At 45.3% G+C, this 10,228-nt stretch overlaps 1 protein-coding gene across 4 annotated transcripts in view; it reads right to left on the minus strand.

Moving 5' to 3' along the window:
• AGPAT4 (1-acylglycerol-3-phosphate O-acyltransferase 4) overlaps nucleotides 1-9,738 on the minus strand; it is a 156,998-nt gene extending 147,260 nt beyond the window's left edge. For 2 of the 4 annotated variants that reach the window (XM_073627469.1, XM_073627470.1), the window contains exon 1: nucleotides 9,588-9,738. The gene's annotated coding sequence lies outside the window, so the exon portion shown is untranslated. The remainder of the gene's footprint in view (nucleotides 1-9,587) is intronic. The other 2 variants (XM_073627472.1, XM_073627471.1) reach the window with 2 other exon arrangements.
• Nucleotides 9,739-10,228: the final 490 nt, after the last annotated feature.

The raw sequence follows: 10,228 nt of genomic DNA on the forward strand, positions 1-10,228 counted from the left end.
AAGCTATTTGCTGAGAGGCATGGTGAGTATTTTGCAGCTCTCATTTGTTTTTGAAAATGAAGAAAGACAAGAAAAAACTTTTTTTTTTTTTCTTTTTTCAAATTTCAAAACTTTGTGACAAAAAGTGAGGTCTGCAAAATACTCACTATACCTCTCAGCAAATAGCTTGGGGTGTCTACTTTCCAAAATGGGGTCATTTGGGGGGGTTTTGTGCCACCTGGGCATTCCATGGCCTCCGAAACTGTGATAGGCAGTGAAGAGTGAAATCAAAAATTCACGCCCCTTAGAAAGCCTGAAGGCGGTGCTTGGTTTTCGGGGTCCCGTACACGGCTAGGCTCCCAAAAAGTCTCACACATATGGTATCCCCGTACTCAGGAGAAGCAGCAGAATGTATTTTGGGGTGTAATTTCACATATTCCCATGGCATGTTTGAGCAATATATCATTTAGTGACAACTTTGTGCAAAAAAAAAAAAAAAAAAAAAAAAATTTGTCTCTTTCCCGCAACTTGTGTCGCAATATAAAATATTCCATGGACTCGACATGCCTCTCAGCAAATAGCTTGGGGTGTCTACTTTCCAAAATGGGGTCATTTGGGGGGGTTTTGAACTGTCCTGGCATTTTATGCACAACATTTAGAAGCTTATGTCACACATCACCCACTCTTCTAACCACTTGAAGACAAAGCCCTTTCTGACACTTATTTTTTACATGAAAAAGTTTTTTTTTTTTTGCAAGAAAATTACTTTGAACCCCCAAACATTATATATTTTTTTAAAGCAAATGCCCTACAGATTAAAATGGTGGGTGTTTCATTTTTTTTTTTCACACAGTATTTGCGCAGCGATTTTTCAAACGCATTTTTTGGGGAAAAAACACACTTTTTTAAATTTTAATGCACTAAAACACACTATATTGCCCAAATGTTTGATGAAATAAAAAAGATGATCTTAGACCGAGTACATGGATACCAAACATGACATGCTTTACAATTGCGCACAAACGTGCAGTGGCAACAAAATAAATACATTTTTAAAAGCCTTTAAAAGCCTTTACAGGTTACCACTTTAGATCTACAGAGGAGGTCTACTGCAAAAATTACTGCCCTCGATCTGACCTTCGCGGCGATACCTCACATGCATGGTGCAATTGCTGTTTACGTTTGACGACAGACCGCCGCTTGCGTTCGCCTTAGCGCAAGAGCAGGGGGCGACGGGTGCTTTTTTTTTTTTTTTTTTTTTTTTCTTTATTATTTTTTTGCTTTTTTATCTTATTTTTAAACTGTTCCTTTCATTTTTTTTTTTTTTAAATCATTTTTATTGTTATCTCGGGGAATGTAAATATCCCCTATGATAGCAATAGGTAGTGACAGGTACTCTTTTTTGAAAAAATTGGGGTCTATTAGACCCTAGATCTCTCCTCTGCCCTCAAAGCATCTGACCACACCAAGATCGGTGTGATAAAATGCTTCCCCAATTTCCCAATGGCGCTATTTACATCCGGCGAAATCTAAGTCATAAAATGCTCGTAGCTTCCGGTTTCTTAGGCCATAGAGATGTTTGGAGCCACTCTGGTCTCTGATCAGCTCTATGGTCAGCTGGCTGAATCACCGGCTGCATTCTCAGGTTCCCTGTTGAGACAGGAGAGCCAGAGAAAAACACGGAAGACGGTGGGGGGGGGGCGGGCATTCCCTCCCACGGCTTGTAAAGGCAGTCTAGAGGCTAATTAGCCGCTAGGATTGCTTTTACATGAAAGCCGACCGCTGGCTGAAAAGAATGATACCAAGATGATACCTAAACCTGCAGGCATCATTCTGGTATAACCACTCAAAGTTGTGAATGGCGTACCTGAAGACAAAAAAATGGTTAACAATAAAGCACAGTAAACAATAAAGTATAAATAATTACATACCTGAAAAACAAACATGATAAAACATAATAACAATAACAATAACAATAAAACACTGCAGAATAGAATACAGTAAAAAAAGAGCAGAACAATAGAGAGAGAGAGAATAGAGAGAGAGAACAATAAAACGACAACTATTTTTTTTTATTTTATATATATTTTTTTTTTTTTTACACTTTTTTTGTAACTAACTTTTATAACTGTAACCGGTTCCAGGTTCGGGTCTCTCAAAATGCGATGGCATCTTGGGAGACCCTGTGAAAGTGCGCCTAGTCTGTGCAATGCTGTACCCTACGCTAATACTCAACTAGTGTATGGTAGCGTTCAAAACATTCACCAATGCAAAGACCAGGATTGTCAGGACAGGAGGGACAATAATAGTGGGTGTCACGCCTATATCCGCGTTTGCTGCAGACACAACATCTTTTTGGGGGGGGTTCGTTGGGTAGGGGTACTCGGGAGGACATAAAAATGCCTCTCATGCAGCCGACTGCATTTCGTTGGGGGATGTGAATGGGGGAAGTACGGGCGCTGCAGAAGTGGTGGGTTCCCAATTAGGATTGGCGAATGCAGCAGGAAGGGCACTATGGGCACGACGGGCCTGTGTTTGTCTTCTTGGTGGCAGCGGGACACTACTTGTGCTTGTCACCTCACCAGCTTGAACTGCACTTATGGGACTCGCCACGTCACCAAGTGTTACTGCAGTGCTGGTTTGACTACGACCGGGGTGTACTAGGCCGCTGGTGCTTGCCAGTTCAATAAAAAGCTTCCAAAAAAACTGTTAGCGATCGCAGGGATCAGGCCTGACTCTGCGAACGCTGCAGTTATGCGTTTAGTGTTTTGTAAGTGACAGTGATCGATCGATACTGCACTTGGGTGGGCTGGACTGGGCCGGGCGGAGGGGCAAAACGCAGGTGCTAGCAGGTATCTGGGTTGATCCCGCTAACACTGCGTTTTTGGGAACCCTAAACTGCTGGGGACGCTAGTATAGATCTGATCTGATTGGATCAGATATTGATCCGTTCAGATACTATACCACTAAAGGAGGCGTATGCTGCGTGCGTGGGTGTTAGTGGTACTGGCGCTAACCTGACGCTGCCTGGGGCCGGTGCTTGCTAGTTCACCAAAATGCTACCAAAAAAACTGTTAGCGATCGCAGGGATCAGGCCTGACTCTGCGAACGCTGCAGTTATGCGTTTAGTGCCTTGTAAGTGTCAGTGATCGATCGATACTGCACTTGGGTGGGCTGGGCTGGGCCGGGCGGAGGGGCACAACGCAGGTGCTAGCAGGTATCTGGGCTGATCCCGCTAACACTGCGTTTTTGGGAACCCTAAACTGCTGGGGACGCTAGTATAGATCTGATCGGATCAGATATTGATCCGATCAGATACTATACCACTAAGGGAGGTGTACGGTGCGTGCGTGGGTGTTAGCGGTACTGGCGCTAACCTGACGCTGCCTGGTGCTTGCTTGCCAGTTCACCAAAATGCTACCAAAAAAACTGTTAGCGATCGCAGGGATCAGGCCTGACTCTGTGAACGCTGCAGTTATGCGTTTAGTGTTTTGTAAGTGACAGTGATCGATCGATACTGCACTTGGGTGGGCTGGGCGGAGGGGCAAAACGCAGGTGCTAGCGGGTATCTGGGCTGATCCCGCTAACGCTGTGTTTTTGGGAACCCTAAACTGCTGGGGACGCTAGTATAGATCTGATCGGATCAGATATTGATCCGATCAGATACTATACCACTAAGGGAGGCGCATGCTGCGTGCGTGGGTGTTAGCGGTACTGGCGCTAATCTGACGCTGCCTGGGGCGACGCATATCACCGCCGGGCGATCAGGGGGCTAAACCTTTATTAGGTAATAAACGGCGGGTGCCCTGACACTATAAAAAATAAACGAACTAACCTGCGTCACCCGTAACGGTTATACGGTGATCAGTGGTGAAAGGGTTAACTAGGGGGCAATCAAGGGGTTAAAACATTTATTAGGTAGTATATGGGGGTCCCTGTCACTATAAAACGCTGACGGCGAACCTAAATATTTACCTCACTAACTAGCTTCACCAGCGACACTAATACAGCGATCAGAAAAATGATCGCTTAGCAACACTGGTGACAGGGGGTGATCAAGGGGTTAAAACTTTATTAGGGGGGGTTAGGGGGGTACCCTAGACCTAAAGGGGGGTAATACTAACTGTCCCAACACTGTAACTGTCACAAACTGACACTATGCAGTAATCAGAAAAAAAAAAAAAAAAAAAAAAAAAAAACCTGCTGGTGTCAGTTTGTGACAGGGGGGGGGGTGATTGGGGGGGGATCGGGGGGCGATCGGGGGGGGGATCGGGGTGTTTTGTATGCCTGGCATGTTCTACTGTGTGTGTGTGTGTTGTGCACTCACATTGATGTCTTCTCCCCTCGGCGCTGGAACGGAAACTACCGAGCCGAGGGGAGATGACATCATTTCCTTTGCTGCTGTTTAGCATACAGCAGCAAAGGAGTGTTCCCATTGGCCGGCGGCGATCGCGAGGGGGGGGCCACGAACGGATGGCCTCCCCCTCATCTCGGATCGCCGGGGAACAGAACGGGACCGCTTCGGGCACCGGGGGGGGGTCCGATCGGACCCCCCACCCGCGAGAGGCAAATCACGTACATGTACGTGATTTTGCCTGCCCGTGCCGCCTTGCCGACGTAAATCGGCGTTAGGCGGTCCTTAAGTGGTTAAGCATTAAAAAAAAAATCACTGCTCCTGAACTAAAATTTTGTGCATTGATACATGGCCCCTGGGGCAGGACCCAGGTCCCCAAACACTTTTTATGACCGGGTCCCCAAACTTGCATATAAGCCTTTAAAATGAGCACTTTTGATTTTTCATTGTTCGTGTCCCATAGACTTTAATGGTGTTCGTGTGTTCTTCCGAGTTTTTGCCTGTTCACATGTTCTGGTGCGAACCGAACCTGGGGTGTTCGGCTCATCCTTAGTGATAATAATATACAGCAGGGATATGCAATTAGTCCAGCTGTTGCAAAACTACAAGTCTCATCATGCCTCTGCCTATGGGTGTCATGCTTGTGGCTTTCAGGGTCTTGCTATGCCTCATGGGACTTGTAGTTCTGCAACAGCTGGAGTTCAGCTAATTGCATATCCCTGCTATACACGGTCACTGTACTAATGACAATGGCTGGGAAGGGGTTAACATCAGGTAATCACTGGGTTAAATGGTGTGCCTAACAAGTGTTCTTTGGTGTAATGTGTGCTGCTTTTTACTAAAAGATCTGTTTCTTATCCCTGAGAAGAAACCAAGATCGTTCCCTCTGTACAGAGCCCTGTGTTGATTGCCAACACAGGGCTATGGGCTGTGGTTAGACACAGCTGATCAGCAGGTCTCGTACCATGAATAATTGGCCAGGACCTGCTGACAAACTCCACTAACCACTTCAATACCGGACACTTTCACCCCCTTCTTGCCCAGGCCAATTTTCAGATTTCACATTTTGAATGACAATTGCGCAGTCATGCAACACTGTACCCAAATAAAATTGTTATAATTTTTTTCGCAAATAAAGCCTTTTTCGATGGTTAATCACCACTGGGTTTTTATTTTTTTTGCTAAATAAACAAAAAAAGACCAAAATTTAAAAAAAAAAAAAGTTATTTCTAGTTTCTGTTATAAAACTTTTGCAAATAATCTCTATAAATTTAGGGTAAAATGTATTCTGCTACATTTCTATTGTAACAATAACCCATATCAGTGTATATTATTGAGGCCCCATTCACAGTTGTGCGACTTGGGACTGCAAGTCGCAGGACAAGTCGTACTTCATGATTTTCAATGAGTACCATTCATATTTGTGCGATTTCAAAGTAGTCGCTGCACTACTTTGGTCCAACTTTGAGGTGACTTGAGGTCCCTAGACCTCAACATTACACAGGCATTGCTTCAAGTGGCGTCAAAATCGCAGGACTTTGGTCATGTGAAAGGGGCCTTAGTCTGTAGGAAAGTTAGAGTCCATAAACTATGGTATATATCTGCAAATCATCAATACTTATGTACTAATGACCTATCTCATTTCTTGTGGCCCACAAATTACAGGACACTCCAAATCTCCCCTAAATAACCCCTTTTCGGAAAGTAGGCAGGCCAGAGGCATGAATATTTTTTTTTAATTGACATTTTTGGGCACAATTTTTTGGAAAACGAAGAAGTTTAAAAAAAAAAACAAAAAAAAACCACAATTTTTGAATATCATGGCTATAAGCAACCATTTTTTTTTTTTATAAATGAAACCCATTCATACAGTGTGTACTATTGTGAAGCTGTGATTGGACACCGCTTTCACATGGTAAAAATGTACAGTGGCCCTGTCTGTACCATGTAATCACTGTGACACAGAGATCAACACTATGAATGGAAGCCATTTATTGTGTACAACTACCATGTGATCGGCTTCGATTGGTCACAGCGATCACATGGTACTGGCAGCGGCCTGGTACACTGATCTGTTATCTGCTGTGTTCGGTGAGCTACAGCACGGCTATAGGCCGGACAGGAAGCAGTTAAAGTACCATTCAGCTCCGGTTTGTATATATATGACACACAGATCCCAATGGGAGTGTTGATTGCCACCTAAACTACCTGCCAAATGATCACAGTAAATATATACTGCAAGTGGGTGGCAGGTAAAGGCACAATCATGAACATGTATGTGTACGTGATGGCCCTCTCTCTGCCGACCTGTGCTGTGATTGGACACAGCACGAACTTGGGCAGGAGATTTCAGCCAATGATTTCAGCTGATCGTCTGTGTCCAATCACATGTAGTGAATTTCACTGGTATAAGTAACCATTTTACTGAATAAAATACCATTCAGTGTATGTATGGTTGTGATTGGCCCCGTCTGTACCATATAACAGCTAGCAATACAATTGTACACAATGCTTGGCATGAATAAAGGTCATTCATTGTTTACAATTGTCATGTGATCTGCTGTGATTGGTCCACTGGTACACTGATCAGTCATCGACTGCGTCTGGTGGACGCAGCTGGTAACAGATCACGGCCCATTCCGGGAGGACATCATAGGACGTCCACCCGGACGAATGTCCCGCCCAGCCGTCATCTGAAAATAGACTGGGCAGGAAGTGGTTAAAAACGTCAACAAAGTTTGCCAAAAGCTCTGCAAATGCTTTATCAAAACTTGCTGTTCACACTGCTCTTATGCAAGCTGAAGCCCATGTGAAACAGTTCTACCTCATGCACCCCTCCTATGATTGGTTCTAGTTCTTGTTTTACCTCACGCATCCCTCCCATGATTGGTTTTAGTTGTACCTCACGCATCCCTCCCATGGCTGGTTTTAGTTGTACCTCACGCATCCCTCCCATGGCTGGTTTTAGTTGTACCTCACGCATCCCTCCCATGGCTGGTTTTAGTTGTACCTCACGCATCCCTCCCATGGCTGGTTTTAGTTGTACCTCACGCATCCCTCCCATGGCTGGTTTTAGTTGTACCTCACGCATCCCTCCCATGGCTGGTTTTAGTTGTACCTCACGCATCCCTCCCATGGCTGGTTTTAGTTGTACCTCACGCATCCCTCCCATGGCTGGTTTTAGTTGTACCTCACGCATCCCTCCCATGGCTGGTTTTAGTTGTACCTCACGCATCCCTCCCATGACTGGTTTTAGTTGTACCTCACGCATCCCTCCCATGACTGGTTTTAGTTGTACCTCACGCATCCCTCTCATGACTGGTTTTAGTTGTACCTCACGCATCCCTCCCATGGTTGGTTTTAGTTGTACCTCACGCATGCCTCCCATGACTGGTTTTAGTTGTACCTCACGCATCCCTCCCATAACTGGTTTTAGTTGTACCTCACGCATCCCTCCCATGATTGGTTTTAGTTGTACCTCACTCATCCCTCCCATGACTGGTTTTAGTTGTACCTCACGCATCCCTCTCATGACTGGTTTTAGTTGTACCTCACGCATCCCACCCATGACTGGTTTTAGTTGTACCTCACGCATCCCTCCCATGACTGGTTTTAGTTGTACCTCACGCATCCCTCCCATGACTGGTTTTAGTTGTACCTCACGCATTCCTCCCATGACTGGTTTTAGTTGTACCTCACGCATCCCTCTCATGACTGGTTTTAGTTGTACCTCACGCATCCCTCTCATGACTGGTTTTAGTTGTACCTCACGTCAATACCTCCCATGATTGGTTTTAGTTGTACCTTAAGTATCCCTCCCATTATTATTATTATATAGGAATTATATAGCGCCAGTTTGCGCAGTGCTTTACAAAATGGAGGAATGCAGTACATTTACAATATAATTCATTGTAAGCTCGAGCCAGGGACCTGGTTCGAGCTTACAATGTAAAGTTCAATTTTTACTTCACACCCCCTCCCATGAAAAGCTTCAGTGGCTTCTCACACCCATGCTATGTTTCCATGCCATATTCTGTATAGACATAGCATTCCTCCAGCCACGTAACTGTTTACAATGACTGGAAATCAATGCTCTTGTGTCTAGTCTACAAGTTGCTGCTATTGAACAGGGAAGAGCTCTGGCCGCGCTCAGCACTTCCCGCCGATGTCCCTCCAGGCCATGCTGTCAGGCGGCTGCTTACACTCGGCGTGCTCCACAGATAGCCCCCTCCCAGCTCCTTCAAGTGTGTATGTGTGTAGCCCTCTCCCAGCTCCCCCAAGTGTATATATGTATTTATAACGCCCCCTCCCAGCTCCCCCAAGTGTATATATGAATTTATAACGCCCCCTCCCAGCTCCTCCAAGTGTATATATGTATGTATAGCCCCCTCCCAGCTCCTCCAAGTGTATATAGGTATGTATAGCCCCCTCCCAGCTCCTCCAAGTGTATATAGGTATGTATAGCCCCCTCCCAGCTCCTTCAAGTGTATATACAGTATATATAGCCCCCTCGCATGTATATACAGTGTATATATATATAGCCCCCTCAAGTGTATATATGGTATATGTATAGCCCCCTCAAGTGTATATACATATATATCCCCCTCCCAGCCCCTTCAAGTATATATATATATATATATATATATATATATATATATATCCCCCTCCCAGCTCCTCCACAGAAGAATAAATGAGTCCAGACAGACAGAGCCCACTGTCTCCCTATGTCCTAGGACTGGCACTGCCCACACATCACCCATACAATCCCTGCTTGCCCTCTCCTCTAGGTGTAGGGAGTGATGAAATCCCAGGCACACAATAACAAGGCAGCTCCCATCCGTCCTGAGCAATCCTCCAGATGAAAGCAACAGTGTGGCGCCCCAGCCCCTCTCCTCCATGTTGTCCTCCCAGCTCCCTATTCCATGTCATTGTAGGGCTCCCTAAGCATGACATTTTCCCCGGTAACCATGGAGATGCTGGGAAGGAGAACACGATGTTGGCTGTCACAAAGGCGGCCTCCCTTGTAGGATCGGATGACATAGAGAGGTAGGAAGGCTCCACACTGAGGATGAGGAAGATGGAAGGCACACCAGGGGTGGACTCATAACACATGGAAAGTAACATGACCTCCCCCTGGAGAGGAAGGCTCTCTCCTACATCTCACACAGCGATCCCGATCGGCCTGTCAGTGCTCAACAGCATCAGTCTCATCCATCCATCCATCCATCCCAGCAGATGATCATATGAGACCTACCTCGTGCTTACCACAGCTTGCCCTGTGCCTGTAGGTAGGCAGAGGGAAGGAAGGACTTGGTACAACTACTTTCCAATGCTGTGTGCTGTAAAAGGAAAGAAAGCCAGGCCCCGCCCATGGGGTGGAGTCAGAGAAATAGACAAGAATGGTCCTGATCTCACGTCCCCGCCTCCTGTCACTTCCTTCATATGTGATTTCCCCCCCACATCCTTCTCTTGGGGGGGTCTTGATTCATTCACCATGTTTAATGGTGGCCATACACACTTCGATTTTATTATCCGATCTAAGTGTAAATCAATCAGAACAATTGAATCAGGAAACAATCACTTCCACACCGATCATTTTAGGTTGCCTTTAGACCAGATTTGATAAAACCCAGTCGAAATGTATGTTTTGTATTGATCAACGGCACTGATATGATTTGTTCATGAATTTGTCTGTGTTTTCATCAGAGATCACATGGTGAAAACGGAGAGAGAAGTTGGATAATTTATGTTGGCATCTTCTAACTATTGATGAAATCCCTGTGTCAAATCGATCCGATTGGTTGACAGCTATAGATCGAGTATTCCTAATCAGAAAACAAATTCATCTTTTTATAGGAAATTATATGGCCACTTTCACATCGATTCGTTTTTCAG

The sequence above is a fragment of the Aquarana catesbeiana genome, linkage group LG04 (assembly GCF_042186555.1).
Source record: "Aquarana catesbeiana isolate 2022-GZ linkage group LG04, ASM4218655v1, whole genome shotgun sequence".
Classification (NCBI taxonomy): domain Eukaryota; kingdom Metazoa; phylum Chordata; class Amphibia; order Anura; family Ranidae; genus Aquarana; species Aquarana catesbeiana.